This window comes from Emys orbicularis, chromosome 11 (genome assembly GCF_028017835.1).
Source record: "Emys orbicularis isolate rEmyOrb1 chromosome 11, rEmyOrb1.hap1, whole genome shotgun sequence".
Taxonomy (NCBI): Eukaryota; Metazoa; Chordata; order Testudines; family Emydidae; genus Emys; species Emys orbicularis.
Genome location: NC_088693.1, coordinates 73230387 through 73250600, shown reverse-complemented (window position 1 = coordinate 73250600; position 20214 = coordinate 73230387). Strand labels below are relative to the sequence as shown.

Here is a 20214-nt window from a genome sequence, read left to right as displayed (position 1 = left end):
CTTAGTGGTTCTGAAAGGCTGCTCCTGTTCCAGCCCCAGCCAGTGCCTGCCCCATTCCTGCTCTTGGTTCTTGATTCCTTCTCTGATCCCTGGCTGCAGTCCCCAGCCTGACCACTGTTGCTTCAACAACATCCACTTCTCACTTTCTGACTACTTGAGCAGACTGCCTACTTATGTGGCTGGCTCCAGCAACTGAGATGGAGACCCCTGGAAGGACCATCATTGATGATGACAGAGTTGATCCAGAGCCTTTGGGGTCAAGTTGCTCAGTTGAATCTGGATAATGCTTCCCTCCACTCTGAGATCCCGTCAGCCACTGTAACCATAAGAGCATAGGAACGGCCATACTGGGTCAGCCCAAAGGTCCATCTATCCCAGTGTCCGACAATGGCCAATACCAGGTGCTTCAGAGGGAATGAACAGAACAAGGCAATTTATTGAGTGATCCATCCCCAGTTGTCCACTCCCAGCTTCTGGCAATCAGAGACTAGGGACACCCAGGGCATGGGGTTGCATCCATGACCATCTTATGCTAGTAGTCATCGATGGACCTAGCCTCCATGCACTTATCTAGTTCTTTTTTTAAACCAGTTACACTTTTGGCATTCACAACACCCCCTGGCAACAAGTTCCACAGGTTGACTACTTCACAGAATGCACACTTTCTTTTGTTTGTTTTAAACCCATTGCCTATTAATTTCACTGGGTTTCCCCTAGTTTTTGTGCTATGTGAAGGAGTAAACCTCACTTCCTTATTCACTTTTTCCATACCAGTCACAATGTTAAAGACCTCTATCATATCTCCCTTTAATCTCTTTTCTAAGCTGAAAAGTCCCAGTCTTTTTAATCTCTCTCAGATGGAAGTTGTTCTAGACCCTTAATCATTTTTATTGCCCTTCTCTGTACCTTTTCCAATCCTTATATATCTATCTTTTTTTGAGATACAGTGACCAGAACTGCATGCAGTATTCAAGGCATGGGCGTACCACAGATTTATATAGTGGCAGTGACATTTTCTCTTATCTATCCCTTTCCTAATGGTTCCTAACATTTTGTTCACTTTTTTGACTGCTCCACATCACATTGAGCACATGTTTTCAGAGAACAATCCACAATGATTCCAATTTCTCTTTCTTGAGTGGTAACAGCTAATTTAGATCTCCTAATTTTGTATGTATAGTTGGGATTATGTTTTCCAACGTGCATTACTTTGCACTGATCAACATTGCAGTTCATATGACATTTGGTTGCCCAGTCACTCAGTTTTGTGAGATCCCTTTGCAACTCTTCAATCTGCTTTGGACTTAACTATCTTGAGTAATTTTGTATCATCTGCAAACTTTGCCACCTCACTTTTTATCCCCTTTTCCAGATCATTTATGAATATGTTGAACAGCACAGGATCCAGTACAGATCCCTTGGGGACACCACTATTTACCTCTCTCCATTGTGAAAAATGACTATTTATTCCTACCCTTTGTTTCCTGTCTTTTAACCAATTACTAATCCATGAGGGGAACTTCCATCTTGTCAGATGTTGGTTGTGTGTGTGTTCTCTCTGTTTGCTGTCCCAGCTCTGTGCAGATAGTTGGCACAGCAGACCTTGATCGAACTGCCCAATAACCACAAGCTCGTTAATAGCAAAGGAACTCTGTCAGGTTTATTGTTAATGAAGCACGGTCCTAGTATCCCATAGATTCTACAGGACCACTAACACATGTATGCCTTTCACAATAGACCAGCTCAGTCATAAGCTAGCCAAAGATGCTCTCTTTGAGACTCCATTTTATACACCAATACAAACAAGTTACATATTGCCCTGCTCACGTGGTTAGCTACCATCATATACCTTGTACATGTTGGTTCGATCAAAACATTTCTATCCATCACACTGTGGTCCTGACCTTATCTTTAAGAGAGGTCAACGTGTTCCTGTTATCTCTGGGGAATGTGTTTGTACTCACTTGGTATCGGGGTGTTCTGGTACCACCTTTCTCGAATATATTTATGTGTGTGTCCTGTACCTAGCATTTCTCAGAAATGTATGTGTTTTTGCAATATCAGCCCTATTCTTGCCAGATTCGGTGAGCCAGCTTACAGCCTGTCTCTTGTTAACTTTGCTTTATATTAGCAAGGCTTGACCACTACTTTAGTTCAGGCCTCAGGCCTCTGATACAAGGACTTATGTCTCAGACTCTCCACTACTTATCCCATGAATGCTTACTTTGTTTAAGAGCCTTTGGTGAGGGACCTTGTCAAAGGCTTCTGAAAGTCCAAGTACACTGTATCCACTGGGTCACCCTTGCCTACATTTGTTGACCCCCTCAAAGAATTCTAAGATTGGTGAGGCATGATTTCCCTTTGCAAAAGGCGTGTTAACTCTTCCCCAACAAATCATGTTCATCTGTGTGTCTGATAAGTCTGTTCTTTACTATAATTTCAACAAATTTGACTGGTACTAAAGTTAGGCTTACCAACCTGTAATGGCCAGGATCACCTCTGGAGCCTTTTTTAAAAATTGGCATCATATTAGCTATCCTCCAGTCATCTGGTACAGAAGTATAGCCAGCCATGGTACCTTTAGAACTTGGCCCGAAGGTTCTGCTGCCAGAAAGATTTGATGGGGACCACCGAAGTGCTGTGGTTTTCTTAACCAGTGCCACCATTTGTTCACTCTTGCAATGTATCTCAATGATCAGTTCAAAATGGGGTTTAGTATCAGTTTATTGATCGGTGAAGCCCTGGACTGGGTCTTGCTCCTCCTGGCACAGGCCAGCCCAATTCTCAGTAACGTTGACGAGTTCATCCACATCTCCTTGGTAGTACTTAATGATCCAAATCACATCTCTACCACTGAATCTGCTGTGCAGTTTCTTCAGCAAGGCCATCAGCCCATCTCAGCTTATACTGTTCATTTTCAGCATCTAAAAATTTGTCTCCCTTCTCCTGAACTTGCTTGCAGGCTGTGAGACATTATGCAGGCTCCGGTGAGATGCAGTATTAGTTCAAAACTGCTCTGTCATTGTCTCTAAGTGATCCTGAAGAGATAAGAAGCTGCTGAGAACCTCTGACTGTGGGTAAGAGTTGGAGCAAATCTTTTGGTGCCAAAGGAATCTGCCCCAATCTTTGCTTTCCATTTCAAATACAAGATTCTGAGGGAAGGCGGGTGAGGAAAACAGAAGCTAAATTCCTAGAGGAAGGAATCCACTGCAAAAAGCTCTTATTCCAAACAAAAGAGGAAAACACAGAGGCAGAGGCCCCGAGACAATGTCTGTTCAGTAAACAACTTGCAGGAAGAGCTTTCATTATCAAAAAACTCTGCTTCCAATCCACTGGATTTGGAAAGAAGTCTAACTCATGGGTTTTTTCTGGCAGAGTACTAGATCCTACACTGAAGAAAGGACTTCCAAACACTTGACTATAGTTGAAAAGCAGAGACCCAATCTTTCCCTTTTCACAGTCACCACAGACCACTGATCAAAGCACTAAAAGACAGTTAAATAGAAGTTTGAGTATTGGGCCTACTCTGCAGGATGCATTTCTACAGATCCTAAGCAAATTCCTGAGTGGCTGAGGCTTGCTGGTCAGTGCCAGCAGCAACAAATTGAAGTTTGCAAGATGTCAGGTCCATTTTACTGCTGCTGCTGACAGCAGCAGTGAAATTGAAGTTCACAAAAATCCAGTCACTGTTGCTGTTCAGGAAATATAAGCCGCCAAGACAGGAACTCAAACCATTTGCTCCTCTCAGTGCATATGCAGGGAAGGGAAGACCTGCATTCTCTTATCACAGTCACAATCTTCAGAAGCTGAACTGTGAAATTAACAAGAATGGAGAGGTTATTCATCCTTTGCAGTAACTGGAGTTCTCCAAGATGTGCATCCCTACGGCTGCTCCACTTCAGGTGTGCATGCACACTATGCACCTTCGATTGGAGATCTTCAGTAGCACTACTCATTGGCTCATGCATGTGCCCTATGCATCCTCGTACCCCACGCAGAGGCTAGACAGGGTATGCGGGCAAACCTTCCCCATTGCACAGTCTCGTAGAGGAAACTCCAAAGCAGAGGGGACGGAGGACGGGTAGTGGAGCACCCACGGGGCACCCATCTCAAAGAATTCCAGTTACTGCACAGGATGAGTAACTTTTTCTTCTTTGAAATGTCCCTACTGGTACCTCAGGTGACTACCAAGGAGTACCCCCAGCTGGAGGGGGAATTTCAGATTAGAATCCAGGACTATAGCCAAGACTGCATTCTCAAGGGCAGTATCCGATCTGGAAAAATAGACCACCACACATTGTTTGGGAAAGGTGTGTATTAAAGTCTAAGCTGCAGCCTTGCAGACCTCAGCGATGAAAACATTCTTGAGCAGTGACACTGAGTTAGAGAGCGCCCTTGTGGATTGGGCCAGTGCCCTAGAAGGAGGCTGTATATCAATAGATTCAGAACAGGAAATGACATCCAGAAATCCATCTAGAGAGCTTCTATGTGGAGACTGTAGACCAGGGGTGGGCAACCTTTCAGATGTGGTGTGCCGAATCTTCATTTATTCACTCTAATTTAAGGTTTCGCGTGCCAGTAATACATTTTAACATTTTTAGAAGGTCTCTTTCTATAAGTCTATAATATATAAACTAAACTATTATTGTATGTAAAGTAAATAAGGTTTTTAAAATGTTAAGAAGCTTCATTTAAAATTAAATTAAAATGCAGAGCCCCCCAGACCGGTGGCCAGGACCCGGGCAGTGTGAGTGCCACTGAAAATGAGCTCATGTGCCGCCTTCAGCACGCGTACCATAGGTTGCCTACCCCTGCTGTAGACCCTTTAGATCTGTCAGCAATTGACATGAACAGTCCAGGAGACTTCCTACAGGACTTGGTTGAGTCCAGATAGAAGGGTAATGCCCTCCTGACATCCAGTTTGTGTACAACAGCATCCTTCCTGGTCTGGTGTGGTTTTAGGGGCGGAAAAAACAGATGGATGACCTGGTTAATCTGAAACTTGGGCAATATCTTAGGTAGGAATTTAAATCACACAGACGTAATAAAACGTCCTTGAAAAATACTATAAAGAATGAATCTGCCATTAAAGCTCCTATTTCCCTGACTTTTCAACAGTCTTCATGGATAGGTTAAGAGTCATTGATTCAAAGGGAGGTCTCATAAAAGACACCTGAATATGAAGTTCAGATCCCAAACAGGAGTGGCTCTTTTACCCGAGGGAAAAAAGGTTCCCCAATCCTTTGATAAATTTAATTGTTGCAGGGCTAGCCACACGGAGAATCCCTCAACTGAGGAATGAAAGGCCGTTATAGCCAACAAGTGGATTCTGATAGAAAGATAATCCTGTCTTTTGATTTCAGGAGGAAGCCTTGAACAGTGGAGACGGAAGAATGAGTAGGTGGAAGATGCTGCTGTTCACACCAATTGTTGAATCATCTCCACTTTGGAAGGTAAGTATTTTGGGTGGATTATGTTCTGCTGTTCAACAATACCTGTTGTACTTCCACAGAGCAAGCAGTCTCTACTCCCAGGAACCACTGAGGAATCACACCTTGAAGGTGACGTACTCCTAAGTTGAAGAACCCAACCAGCATCTTAAGGAAGTAGATGAGGAGTAGCCAGAAGGCTGATTGTTTGGCAGACATCCAGGTAAGGTCATGCCTCTCTTGGCCATGTTAAAGTCGATTTCCTGCCTCAATAAATGCTCATGAGAGGGGTCCCAGAAGAGGGACGGGGAAGGGAGGTAAAAATGGATGGAGCACCTCAATGTTATGACTTCTAAGATCCATTTGTCGGATGTAATCTATTCTCATGACAGTTGAAAATGGGAGAGTGTCCCCCCTGAAGGGAGGGAGATGGGCAAACTGTTGCAACTGGAGATGCAAAAAACAGGGATGATTCAGACCCTCAACCAGCCTGTCAAAACTGATGTTTTAATAATGAGAAGGGTTCTGTAGTTGAACCAGGTGTAGTGGATTGACTATTCTTCTGAAATCTTGATTTCCTCCTCAGAAGCTCAGGTTGGAATCCAGACAACTGGATGGGGTGGGATCTCTGAGCTACCTGGGATCTCCATTTACTTGCAGGTGTGTAGATTCCAAGAGATCTCAAGGTGGCTCTGGAGTCAACACCTTGAAATGACTCTGTGTTCTCAGTAAAAAGTTTAAAACCATCAAAGGGAAGATCCTCAACTGTATTTTGGACCTTCCCAGGGAATCCAGAGAGCTGGAGCCAAGATGCCTGACACGTAACAATTGTTGTGGAGATGGAAGGAGCAGCAGTGTCCGACATCCAGGGAGGCCTGTACAAGTGTTGGCAAGCAGCCAACCCACAGCTATGATGGCTTGGACCTGCTTTCAATGCTCTCTTGGAAGGTGTTCAATAAAGGAGTGAAGCTTGGAATAGTTGGTGTGATTATGCTTTACCATAAAAGCTTGGTAATTGGCAATCCTAAACTGCAGGGTTGCCAATCAATAGCTCTTACGTTCAAAAAGATTAAGATGTTTGAATCTTGTTGTATGGCATCAATTTAGTGTGGTGCCATCTTCCACATTTCTTTACAGCTTCAGCGATCAAGGAATTAGGAGAAGGGTGGTAAATAAAAATTCAGAGCTCTTGGCTGGAGAGAATACTTTATCAGCACACTTGCAAATAGGTGGTACTGTTGCCAGGGTCTACCAAATAGTCTTGGCAGGATCCAGAAGTGTCTCATAAATGGGCAAGGCCAGTCAAGCAGACGATGCTGTTCGTAAAATGTCCAACAGTTTGTGCTGTGACTTCAAGGGGTGCCTGCAAAGAATCTGCCACCTTCTTTCACAAGGCCCTGAAACTGTCTGAACTCATCAACCAGGGAGAGTGAGGGAGACATCATGGCCTCATCTGGAAGAGATATTAGCTGTGAGGTGGTGTCCTTTTCCACCATAGCCTCTTTCTCCTGCTGCTCAGATAGCCGAGCGGAAACAGATGGAGGAGGACTGTCTAGATGATTCCAGCAAGCAAGGCTAGAGGCTCTAGAAAATGGCTGATGGTAGGCTGCTCAAGAGTCCCAATATGGCCACTGAAGGGAACCATACAGAACATTATTATTCATACCAATGAGGAGGCACTTCAAAGTGTATCCTCCAAGAATCACACCTCTCCCTGTAGGTGTCAGTAAGAGGGTTCCAGTAATGGTAAGTAGAGTAGGAGAGCCCCACACTGATATTTGAGAGACTGAAGAAATGTCATCATCCAGTGGGGGAGTTCAACCAGAGAACAGGGAAAATCAGGTAATTCCAGGGAAAGATGTAGTTCCTGTGACCACATGGATCTCGGTACCAAGATGCGCTCAGTACCCCTCAAAAAGGGAGACTCTGGGTCTTCAGCATATTTAAATTCCTGCAATGCCAGATGAATAAATAAAATAAAATAAAATAAATTAATGGAGATATCCTATCTCCTAGAGCTGGAAGGGACCTTGAAAGGTCATCGAGTCGAGCCCCCTGCCTTCACTAGCAGGACCAATGAACTATTCAGTCTGTTCAAATAGATCCCTTGCAGAGGAAGTTGATGGTACCAACAATGTTGATTGCCTGGATGCAGGTATAGACTGATGCAGCCACTTAGGCATCTGCGGTACCAAGGCTCTTGGAAATTGGAGGCTACAGAGGAATATCCATCAGTACTGACTTGCTAGAACCAGTCTCTCCCACTTTTGAGTTGGTCGAATCCTAACAGTACCAAAGGTGGTTTAGGTACTGAAGCATAGTTGGAGCCTTGGCCTTTAGAAGAGCACAAGGACTTGGAAGCACCATCAGTACTGGAGGAGCCTGGAGCCCCAACAGTATGAGGACAGGAACCTGCCCAGTCAACTTATGAGGAGACTGAGGTCTTTTCAATATGGGCTCTTTGTTGGGAGAATCAGAACTCCTTTTCTTAGAGACCTTCTCAGAGGTCTTTAAAGTCTTTCCATTAGAACAGGGGTCGGCAACGTTCGGCACGCGGCTCACCAGGGTAAGCACCCTGGCGGGCCGGGCCAGTTTTATTTACCTGCTGACGCGGCAGGTTCGGCCGATCGCGGCCCCCACTGGCCGCGGTTCGCCGTCCCCGGCCAATGGGGGGGGGCGAGAAGCTGCGGCCAGCATATCACTCGCCCGCGCCGCTTCTCGCCGCCCCCATTGGCCCGGGACGGCGAACCGCAGCCAGTGGGGGCCGCGATCGGCCGAACCTGCCGCGTCAGCAGGTAAATAAAACTGGCCCGGCCCGCCAGGGTGCTTACCCTGGCGAGCCGCGTGCCGAACGTTGCCGACCCCTGCATTAGAAGATCTAGGTGAACAGTGAGCTGAAGTCAACAAGGCATTGTGTGTGCTTGGAAAGTGGTGTACAGGGAGGATCTAGTAACCTTGGTCCAAAGTGGGACAAAGAGTGCTCCATCATAAGCTGTCTCAACTTGATCCCCTAGTTCTTCCTTTCCCTGCTCTTAAAGAAGTTGGACTTCTATGGAAAGTCTTTCTCCAAAGCAACAAACACACCAGAAAGGCCTGTTGTGGACCAGGATCACTTCCTGACAACTGAGGCAATGTCTGAACCCTGGTGATGCTGGCATACCCCTTCAACGGAGAGAACACCTCCCAGGAGGAGGAGGGTGAAAATAAAGAGGACAAGGAGCAATCCTCTTACAAAAAACTGACACATCCAATTAAATTATACCAAACTACTAACAACTAGCCAAGGCAAGCTTGACTGATTGAAGCAGGCACGCTGGATACTCCATCTCAGGCCGAAGTGATTCACCCATACAGCCCTATATAGTCTTGCTGCTGGATACAAGGTAGGGTGCAGGAGTGGGCAGACAGGCACCGCTACCAAAAATTGCCAAAGGCACACGTACACCTAAAGTGGAGCACCCATAGTGATGTTACTCAAAGAAGAAATGGTTAGTTTCACTGTTCCTCAGAACACTGAGCAACTGACTTCATTCTTAGAAATTACATGCTCTGCCTAGGTAAGCAGAGTAACACAAAAGGACAATGACTGTGTGCTGCTCAATGCCCCTCCCTATCCCCACAAGATGAGAGAGTAGGAGGGTGCTATTCTACACCCTTTTCCAACAAGGCCACTATGAAAGACATGACCCAACCAACACAGTCCTGAGACAGATCCCTGATGGGAGTCCAGTTCCTCTCCTTTCCCAGCAGCTTAACAGGTACACATGCTGGGCTTCCCAATTAGGTGCTCATCTCTGAAACCTGCTGGGGTCCCACCTGTATTTTTTATAGGGGTTGCCTGCTTGTAGGATTCTGGAACATTTTTCAAGTCCTGGTCTTTATACCATCTAATGCTTTAAGAACCCATTTGATGTAGAGTATTTACAAAACTATATCTGACAGATAAGGTGGGTGAGGAACCTTTTATTGGAACAACTTCTGTTGGTGAGCGAGAGAAACTTTCGAGCCACACAGAGCTGTTCTTCTATTTGACAACTGACTCAATAAAAGATATCCCCTCACCCACCTTGTCTCACTAATATCCTGGGACCAACACTGCTACAATTTATCTGTCAGATGCAGTGTAAGACGACAGAGTTCCCTGCAGTCTTGTGGATGAGAGATACTTAGTTCACTACATAACAGATGAGAATTTTTTTTTTTTTAAATAAACCTCAAGAGTTAAACATAATACACCATATGGGAAAGTTAGAGAATTTACAGTCAAGAAGCTTTCTGGGACCTTCCATGTCTGAATCTGAACTGTGAAGTATAGCCTTCTCCCTCATTCTTGGGAGTTAGATAACCTTTACACTGTTAAACTGAAAACCCAAGTAAGGAAGCTCAAAGTTAAGGCTGATATTGGTGTGAGTGAAAGGTGGAGTATGTCTAACCCTTCCTCTTTCAAATTATCAAACATTCACTATGAGCAGATCAGAACCAGCCTTAATTTCTAGCATTAATCCCACCCTCTCTCTCCTTTGCACACACCTTCCCTCCTAAATTAAGTTGTCTCAATCTTACATCACTCTGGTTTTTAAAGTTACAGGCTCAATAATGTTTAAATAAAAATGTACACTGTTAAATAAGCCAATACTACATAATTATCTGCTTTTTACTTGGCTATGCTGTACCATTTAGACATAATACCAGACTGGTAATTACATATTTTATAGGAAACTATGCCAAAAGAGTCAGTCCAGTTTCTTGACTGATAAGAACAACCTATAATCCGAAGTTCAACACAATCTAGAACAAATACCAACACACAACCAGATGACTGCGCAGTTCCCTAGGGAAAATGTAATTCCATAATGGTTTGAACAACACTCCCACTTTGAATGCTGGTTTAGGCTGTCATACAATAGAACTAATTTATTGTTTCAGGCTTAAACATCAATCCAACAAAAGCATCTGAACTGCATAAAACTAAATGCTTTATAAACAACGCTAAACCAGAAACCCCCAACATGGACATTTTTATACAGAGCAGATTTAAAGTGTTTCTATAAACCACATTAGTCTATTTAGAAAATGTATCACACTGAAACTATGTTAACAGAGTACAGAGTTTTGTAAAAGCTACAAGATTAATCCTATGTTAAAATGAAGTAAAATATCACCATTCACGATGACTATCCCCCTGAAGAAAACAGAAAAAAAAACAGAACATTAGAAAAAGTTTCCCTGGCTAGTGTTCCTGTTTTTTCTCTTTTGCTATTAGAAGCTCATGGTTTAAAAGGGGCTCTCTCTAGTATACTAGATACTCCTTCTTGAGGTAGTTTGATATTGGAAATTATTAGTAGGGATGTAATCCCAGTGCTACAAATTCTGCATTTTTCCCTGGAGGATTGCAGAGAAGATGGAATACAGAGCTTTGCAAGTTAGGAAAATGAATGAATACAGGGGAATCTAACTTGTACTAATGATAGGCCTATAATGAATTACTTGCTGTTTCTCAAGATTCAGTTAATGCAAACTGAATAAGGAAACCAAAGCTATTTTGCTCATTTGACAAGTGTAATTTAGTTTTATTCATAATAAATCAGAGTATACTAATAAATGTTAACACACTTTATAAAAGTAATTAAATCTTAATAGGAGATCTCACTACAGCACTAGTAAATCTTTCCAAAAAGGAGTATGAATTACAAATGAAATCAGATGCAAGGGCTTTCCTCAGAATGAAAGTGTGTCTTTAAGAGGTCACCTAAAACACCATATGGTGCTGCTATAGTTCTGTTCACTGTACAGGTCCCCAAATTACTGATGTTCTAATCCTGGAATTTATTTTTAAAGAAGTATTCTGCTTCATTACTGTCCCAGCCCACTAATTTATAGGTTTGTTATAAAATCCTAGCCCTCTTAAGCAGATATATATATATACTGGCAGGTCTAGAGGAGGTCAGACTTTACAAAATGAGAGGTTCAACACACCAGCAACCACAGACATGACAACCAGATTTCACCTGAGGCATTGTCTTGGTTATTCAGTTTCAGCTATACGGAGAGAAGAGGAAAAGTACCCCACTATACATATTCTCCATCTCATCACCTGCCTGCATCACTCTCTCACACACACACACACACACACCCTGCATGGCTCCCTGACCCCCCCGAGGGCATTACCTCCTTTCTGTCTCTCTTCTGGAGACATACTGTTAAAGGGTTATAGTAATTTCCAAATAGCAAGAGAAATTGCTCATCCAAGGCACTCAAATACCATAGTAGTGGGAAGCATACAAGAACTTGAACAGAGGATGGCAACCAGGAAGTTTTCTGACCACTTTCTGCAGAAGGTAAGTTTTCATTTAAAAAAAAAAATTATCTAGCTCTTATGGTTGAGAAGGCCTGCAAAATGTGAATGGAATAAAGTGATCATTTACTGCTGTCTTCCTGGTTCTACAGACAGCTCCAATACCCCTGCTGCTTCTCAGCACCAACAACCTGCAGCAAAGTGAAAACTGACCCAAAGTCTCACCAGTTTTCACTGCTTTTTCCAGACCTCTAGGCAGCAATGAAACTGAAAAGAATCAGGTCAATTTCATTATGCCAAGACTTCAGAAAGTTGAGAGCAACAGCAAAGGCAGACATCAAAGCTATTATTTGGGGAAATGGTCTAAAAAAATTACAACTAGGAGAAGGGTCAAGTATTAGAAACTGACTCTCAGCAGCAACAAAGCAGAGGGATGAATTCAGGAAAGCTACCCCCATTTAGTGCCTGCCACCATTTTCATATCACTCTTAGGGCTTGTCTACACTACTGCGCGGGGTCGATTTAAGATGCGGAACTTCAGCTACAAGAATAGCGTAGCTGAAGTCGACATACTTAGATCTATTTACCATGGTGTCTTCACTGCGGTAAGTCGACAGCTGACGCTCTCCCGTCGACTCTGCTTGCGCTTCTCGTTCTGGCGGAGTCCCGGAGTCGACGGGAGAGTGCTCAGCAGTCGATTTATCACAGCTATACTAGACGCGATAAATCGACTCCTGCTGGATCGATTGCTGCCTGCCAATCCGGCGGGCAGTGTAGACAAGCCCTCAGATGATAGATTTAGTGCTTCAGCCACAAGAAGTCTAGTTAAAATTTTAACTCCAATACCTGGCTTTATGGGTTGGGGTGAAGCAGAACGGAGACATTATAAAGGAGGCGGCAGAGAACATAAGGCAAGGAAAGGAACAAGAGAGAAGAGGGAATTAACCAAAGGTAGCTCAGGAAAAAAGAAATGTTCAGTGAAGACAGGAAGGAAAAGAAAATACCAGAGGATCTAGTAAGTAGTATTGACTGAAGAATACTTTGCAAATATTTAATGAATGTTATCATTGTTCATCAAATACTGTACTCCATTAATACTTGTTTGTGGTTTTCAACCAGCACAGTAGCTAGGCAAATACTATTCTGCACATACACTACTTCTGGGGGTATTATCAAATATATTCAATGAATATTTCTTCTACTATTCATTCAGCCGTAGTAGTAAGTCACATTTAGAAATATCTATTAAACTAAAAGTTGTTAAATACCACATTTAACAGTATTTGAAATATACTGTCAAGTGGCCTGGAGCTATTTTTCTTTCTTTAAATTGCAGGGGGCATGGTAGCAAATATTTTCATCCAGGCGTATTAGTTTAGGCCTTGGGCTATACGTATCAAATTTTTGAAGCCCTGATTTTTCTTCTACACAGACCAATACCTTGATAATTATTTCCTCCACTTAGCCAACAGGACACCATACTGTACTTCAGAAAGAGTGCAGGGGACTAGTTACAGTCGAGACCTTTCAAAAGCGTAGTATGGGCTCTAACTGCAATTTCAGTAGCATTTTCAAGGAATCTAAGAAAGGCAAGTTTTCATCTTTGGCCTTAGGTTGCATGTACTCAAGCATTCAACACACCCAGGATTTAAGTGCATATAACATCAAATCAGCCACTTGTCTTTGAGGGAAGAGTGGTCATATTATTGTTTACATCTTACAATAAAGAAAATATTCAACTTAAAGAAATTTTTTTTTTTTTTTTTTTTTTTTGGAAAAATTAGTTCTCTCTTAGTGACAGGTTTCAGAGTAGCAGCCGTGTTAGTCTGTATCCGCAAAAATAACAGGAGTACTTGTGGCACCTTAGAGACTAACAAATTTATTAGAGCATAAGCTTTCGTGGGCTACAACCCACTTGGTTGTAGCCCACGAAAGCTTATGCTCTAATAAATTTGTTAGTCTCTAAGGTGCCACAAGTACTCCTGTTATTCTCTCTTAGTCTGTATCTCAAATCTTGTTGCTTATCTTTGAAGTTACCTTAAAAAAAATCCTTGACTACTCCCCTCTTCTCAAAGTTCTGAAGGGCACTAGCAATATGACTAAATGCTTAAGGAAGAAGAGTTACACCTATCAAGTCCAACATTTGTACCCACTACTTTCTTTGATACATGCTTTATGCATTTTCAAACAAAAAAACTGCCTGTAACTTCCTTAAACTACAAACCTAGGCCCCAAGCCTGCAAGCAGACTGCTGAGTCCAGGTAGAGCAATGTACCACCTATGCACTATAAATTGCACAATCAGGGCCCTAAAGTGGTGATTTTCAAACATTCTACAGCTTCAAATCAAAGACATAATTGGACACAGCTTTAAAAATCTACCCCACAGAGGTAAGTGGAAAGCTGTCTCTAGCTGTCTGGCAGGGGGTAGTGAGCTTAAGGTCCTCAATTGCTGTAAAAACTAAGTGTTTTTTTAATAAGTTCTTATTTCTCACTCTTATGATTGCAAAGATAGCCCAGATTCTAAAAGAATGAGAACTGATTCCATGTTTTCATGAGCCTGCAGACAGGCAACTCCTGTACCTCTGCTGATGTTCACAGTAGCATCAGAGTATATAAAGAAGAAACTGGAAGTTTCACTGTGTACCATGTGAGCAGAAATGAAACTCAAATCAGGTCAATTCAAGCTGCTGCTGCGTCAGAAAGCTACCAGCAGTGGCAACTGCAGACGTGAAAGAGTAATTCATGGTAGTGAAGAATTTTGCAGATTGCATGGAGAACTTGCTCCCGACCCAAATCCCTAGAGTAGAAAAAAGGTTCCAAGGGATGGGTAAAGTAGTAGAAACCCTCCCCCCGCATACACTGAAGAAGCTCTAAGGAAAAGTGGAAAGAAGAAACAGTCTCTTCTTCCCTTTCAGCAGCTAGAGGGGACCTGAGCAGTAAGTTTCAGCCACCTTTTATCAGAAGCTGCTGTGATAGCGAGGCTCAGGGACAGCAACCAGACTCAAGTCTCAAAAGCTGTGTGTGACAATTCATTGCTCCTGGACATCACTTGTAAAGTCCCCACCCTCATCTTTCATATCTATCTCTGGCTTGCAGTCACCTGGTTTTCCAAGTGTATCTATTAATTTTGGGATACCAATAGTAATTTCTGGTTCAGAAACTGGTATGGAAGAGAACTCCATTTTTCCTTTTGTACCACCCTCTATCAAAGGATTTGAATCTGAAGTCGTTATTGAAACTTCAGCTTGAGTGTGAAGCTTTAAAATTTGCATGTTGACTGTATAATTTTGTATTTTGTTCTTATAAATTTAAACATAAGCCATAATCTAAACAAGTAACTAGATTACTGAAAATTTGTAATATCCATCACCACCTTGTTTAAAAGCTTTTTTTAAATTGCTGATTAACTTCAGTAGACAAGAGATCTAATTTATGTTGTCAATCCTGTATCAGGAATTCTATGCACAGATCCTGCTGTTTCCTAATTTTTGGTTCCTGGCTACTACTTATAACAAGGCATTCTGGGATTTTACTTTCACTGCTTTCTTACCACTGTCCCTATAAAGTTATCTCCTGTTCAGACTTGTCTGATTACATCTGTTGTACATTAACTTACCAGTATGTTGAAAATCTTGGCCCATGAACACTAAATTCTCCAAGTGTGTTCCATCAGATGAGACAACCGCTTTTACTCAAATTTGTTTTTACGTTACCTCTATTAAATAATTGACAAGCTTCCCCTCTATTCTCATTTTATTTCCAGAATATGTTTGTGTGGGTTTAATCCACTTTACCTTTCTAAAATCTAAACCCTGAAGCAAATTTAAATACTGAAGTTCAAAGATGGCATTCTAAAGGTCCAAAAATAAGTGAACACAATTGATATTAATAATGAAGGATATCTGATAAGATGCACATGCCTAAGACATGCAAATATAAAAACGGCACAACATTCATGAAGTTCCTCTCTTACATATTTTGGTTTATAAAAAAAATGTGGCCTCTTCTAACTGGGTGGCATTTTACATTTCCAACTGTAATTGAGTGAACATGTTGCCATGGTAACAATGGAATTGTGCAATAATTTTGTTGCCTTGTAATTGCTGGATATTTGTATACAAGCAGCTGAGCTTTCCTAATTCAATGCCCCCTCAAATCTTTCAGGCAGACTCTGGAGCTACAACAGCATCTTTTAATGTGAAAACTCTAAAACAACTTCTGATCTTTCAACCACTATTAGAATTCAAAGCAATGACAGGCCACATTACAAAAAAGAAATCCTGTCAAGAATCAGGCTACATAAACTTTTGTGTTCCTTAGCTTTTTTTAAATATTGCCCTTTTTAAGAGCTCTCATTTAGATAGATAACTTCCGGTAACTTTTGGCCACAATCGAAGGCACTGACAGTAGTGAACACCGCACAAGTCACTTTTATTGATGCTACGTAACAGCAGTAAATCCAGATGTACTCTGACGCCTTTCTTCAATAAGAGTGAAACTCACCTTAGGTACAGAGTGCAAATACAAGGCTCTGTACATGACTTAAATCTCGCATTGAGGCTATGCAGAAAGTAAAATACAGGCATCTCTACACTAGCCCATATAGACAGATGTGGATGAGGTGAGACCAGAGGATCCATACTGTGACTGAGTGACCCCAATACACAACTACTACGTTCTCAGTGTCCTGATTCCAGGTTGGTGGGTGATTTTCGCCTGCCCAATCCACCCACACTTCTCTCACAGACAGCTCAGTTACTTGTGAAATAAACTTCCATAAACTCCCCCCTAAAATATTAGGCAAATCTATAGTAATGGACATTCTGTTAAATCCAGAACGGCAACATTTTAAAAGTGACAAGTCTAATTTATGCAAAGCTTTATACGAAAGCTGTCGCAGCATATCTAATGACAAACTGAAAAAACCTTCAGTGTCATGCAAATATGTACGTAAGCCACTCAATATCATGATATGTACTTTGAAGAAACAGAATGGATCAGTTTTACCTCCCTCCAAATGGTATGAGGTGTCTTGGTATAATGTCAAATAATCATCATGTAATAAAAGTGAGTTTGCTTACGAGGTCATGCTGCGCTTACAATGCCACACACACAAAAAAATCAAAAGATTAAAGAAATTAGTATTGCATACAGCATCTTTCCTGATGAATTCCTGCAGCATAAATCCAAACAGCAGCTCAGTAACACCTCCCTTCCCACTGCTCCAAATACATTATAATTATTTTTTTAAAACCATGACATGAAAATTGTTGCACAAACCAACATTTCATACAGTAAAACTCCCTTTTAAACACACAGCAATTCAGGGGGGAAAGGGAACAAGGCACAGTGCAGGGGTAGGCCAGAATGTTACCCATAACTTTGATTTGATACTGTCATTTTGTGTTGTATATTAACAGTATAACAGCCTAAAAGTAATCATGAACATTTGTTACACAAAACAATCTACTGTCCACTCTTACCATAATAAGACAGAATTATTTTTTGTTTGCCAATTAATAAGTATCTATTTGGCTCACATAAGTGGACAAGCAGAATTTTGTAATGCTGATTTCCTAGTATCTCAAACAAGGTAATGAAATACAAAAACTACCATAAGCATGAAATGCATAAGACTCCCACATAAGTCCAAAGATACTTTACATAAGACACATTTTATTTACTATAAAGATCAAAACAGCTACTCTGAATGGGTATCAGCATCAGATAAAGTCACTTTTGAATAATACATACATGTATGTATAGCCTGGACTATCGTCATATTAGCACAGGCACATGTGCAGAAGGTGCAATAGGGGACAATAATCATATTTTAAAATTTTTTTACAAGAACACAGGCCACTGCATAGCTTTGTTTTGTGCCACCTCCCAAATACTGGAATTATAACTAAGCATTCAAAGCAGTAATCGATTACAGTTTAAAGAGCCATCTGCACCTCTTTATCCCAGCAGTCTCCTTTATGTTTTATTTCTCGGCTACAAATAATTCAACTACCAAAATTGCCATTTTATCTAAGAGTTTATTTCCTAAATGTAATACAGACATAGTACTATCCTAACTATCAGGATTTTTTTAAAATTAATTGTCACTCATAATTTAAAGGGAAAATTTGATTTTTGTTTTAATTGGTTTAAAAAGCAGAATTGTAAACAGCTTAATCAATTTGCAAGTGAGCTCAGCCCTTCTAATGCCAGAACCCCTCACCCATACCCATACCCCTACCCCTTCACAGAACATGTATTCACTATTAACTGGGTGAGATAGACACACAGCTCTGCACAGGGAAGGGAGAGAGATATTTGGGCAGTAGGAGGGATGTGAGTACACTCAAATCCTCACTGCCTCCATCTGCAAGGGTCACCCTGCTACAGGGACAGATTCTCACACACACACCAGTGCCTGTGACAGCCTGCCAGCCCCCCAACACACAGTGCTGGACGGACAGCCAGAGACACACACACAGCAACCCTATACACAGACATGCTGACTGCTGGACAGAGACAGCCAGACACATACCGCCCTCCCCCCGCACACAGCACAGTTGTTGGGCAACACACACAGCGACTGCCAGACAGACACACACAGCCCCCCCACCCCATACACAACAGAGCCACTGCCAGACAGACATACACACACGCTACCCCACACACACACTGGGGCTGCTGGACACACAGACAGACAACTCCCCACTTACACACACGCGCACACAGTGACTGCTGGACACCTACCCAAGTGACTGCCAGACAGACACAACCCCCCCACACACACACACACAGTGACTGCCAGAAAGACAGACACCCACTCACACAGAGTGACTGTCGGACAGACACAACCCCCCCCACACACACACACAGTGACTGCCAGACAAACACAACCTCCTCCCCCCGCCCACCCCCCCGCACACACAGTGACTGGCGGAAAGAGACACCCACACACAGAGTGACTGCCGGACAAACACAACCGCCCCCCCCCCCCCCACACACACACACACAGTGACTGCCGTACAGACAACCCCCCTCCCCCCAGACACACAGTGACTGCCGGACAGACAGACATATATATATACATATATATACACACACACACAAGCACACATCCCGAGTTACTGTCATAGTCCACACACACACAGCGACTGCCGGACAGACACAACGCCCCCCCCCCACACACACACACAAGTGACTGCCAGACAGACACAACGCCCCCCCCCCCCACACACACAAGTGACGGCCGGACACGGACACACACGGGAGGAGGCTGTCGGACAGAGAGACCCAGCCCCTCCCCGCCCCCTGCTCTGCGGGAGGCTCTCGGGCCGCGGTCCCCAACCCCTTAGTGGCAGGAGGCGGCAGCGCCGCAGCCGCTCCCCGCTCCACTCACCCCAGCTGCATCGCTCCCCGCCGAGCCCCGCTCAGCAGCGAGGCGGCGGCAGCGCTGCTCACTGAGCGGGGGTGGGGGGAGGGTGGAGTCGCAGAGACCCGGAGGGGGCGGGACGTATCACAGCCCCGGCCCCACCCGGCTCATTCACAAAAACCCAAGCCACGCCGAACCGCCAGAGAGCGGAGCCCGCATGCCCCGCGTTGAATGGCCCCGCCAAGGGTCAGTCACCTCACGACCCGCCCCCGACTCCATTTCGTCCTCCCCTATTGGTGAGCTGACGGAGCCCCGCCCTCTCATCGCTGCTACCTAATCACAGTGCAGCGTGAGCCTTTAAGGGCTCAAACGCACCCGCCACTGCAGCGGAGACGCCCCACATTGGTGCTCCGACCTGCCCATCAACCTCCTGCCCGGAACCCTCCGCATTCTCCACTCAGGCCAGAGAGAAAAATAGCCGTGCGCGACCCATCCCTTTAAGGACCCAGCGGTCGAGAGCAGCCGCAGCAGAATTAAAAGCCGGAGGACAAAAATACCCGCAGCTTTAAAGGGGCCGCGCAGCGGCTGCCTCCGTATAGATGCGGGCACACGTTGCACGGCCCGCGCGGGTCCGTGGAGCTAGGTACTGACCTGTGCGGCGGCAGCAGGCGCTCGGGGGGGCGGCAAGCCACGGGGAGGGCCCGGCGCTGGGCGGATACAGCGGCGCGCGCGCCACCAACGGAATCAGCCCGTGATGGGATCCGCCATTTTGGAATTTTTAGATGGAAAGTCACGTGGTGCGACCATTTTTTCCCTCCGCCAATCAGGAAGCGGCAGCTATTTTTAGCACAACCCTCCCCCCTGACCAGGCGCGATGGGGGGGCGTGGGCAGGGGATGGGGACAGGGAGCTGGTTGCGTGTGGGGGGAGTGATGCGGCGGGTGGGCCTGCGAGCCGTGAGCCATGGGGAGGGGGCGCAATGTGGGGCAGGGAGCCATGGGGATGGGGGGGCAGGAGGGATGGGGCACAATGTAGGGTAGGGAGCTGTGGGGGAGATGGGGCACAATGTGGGGCAGGGAGCTGTGAGGACGGGGGTGCAGGAGGGATGGGGCAGGGA

The 20214-nt window shown here is 44.1% G+C and overlaps 1 protein-coding gene across 1 annotated transcript in view; it reads right to left on the bottom strand.

Annotated features, from left to right (window-relative positions):
• The window catches only part of HDAC4 (histone deacetylase 4), a 453690-nt gene extending 434502 nt beyond the window's left edge, over window positions 1-19188 (bottom strand). Inside the window, exon 1 of the mRNA XM_065412876.1 lies at window positions 19126-19188. The gene's annotated coding sequence lies outside the window, so the exon portion shown is untranslated. The remainder of the gene's footprint in view (window positions 1-19125) is intronic.
• Between the last annotated feature and the right edge of the window lie 1026 nt (window positions 19189-20214).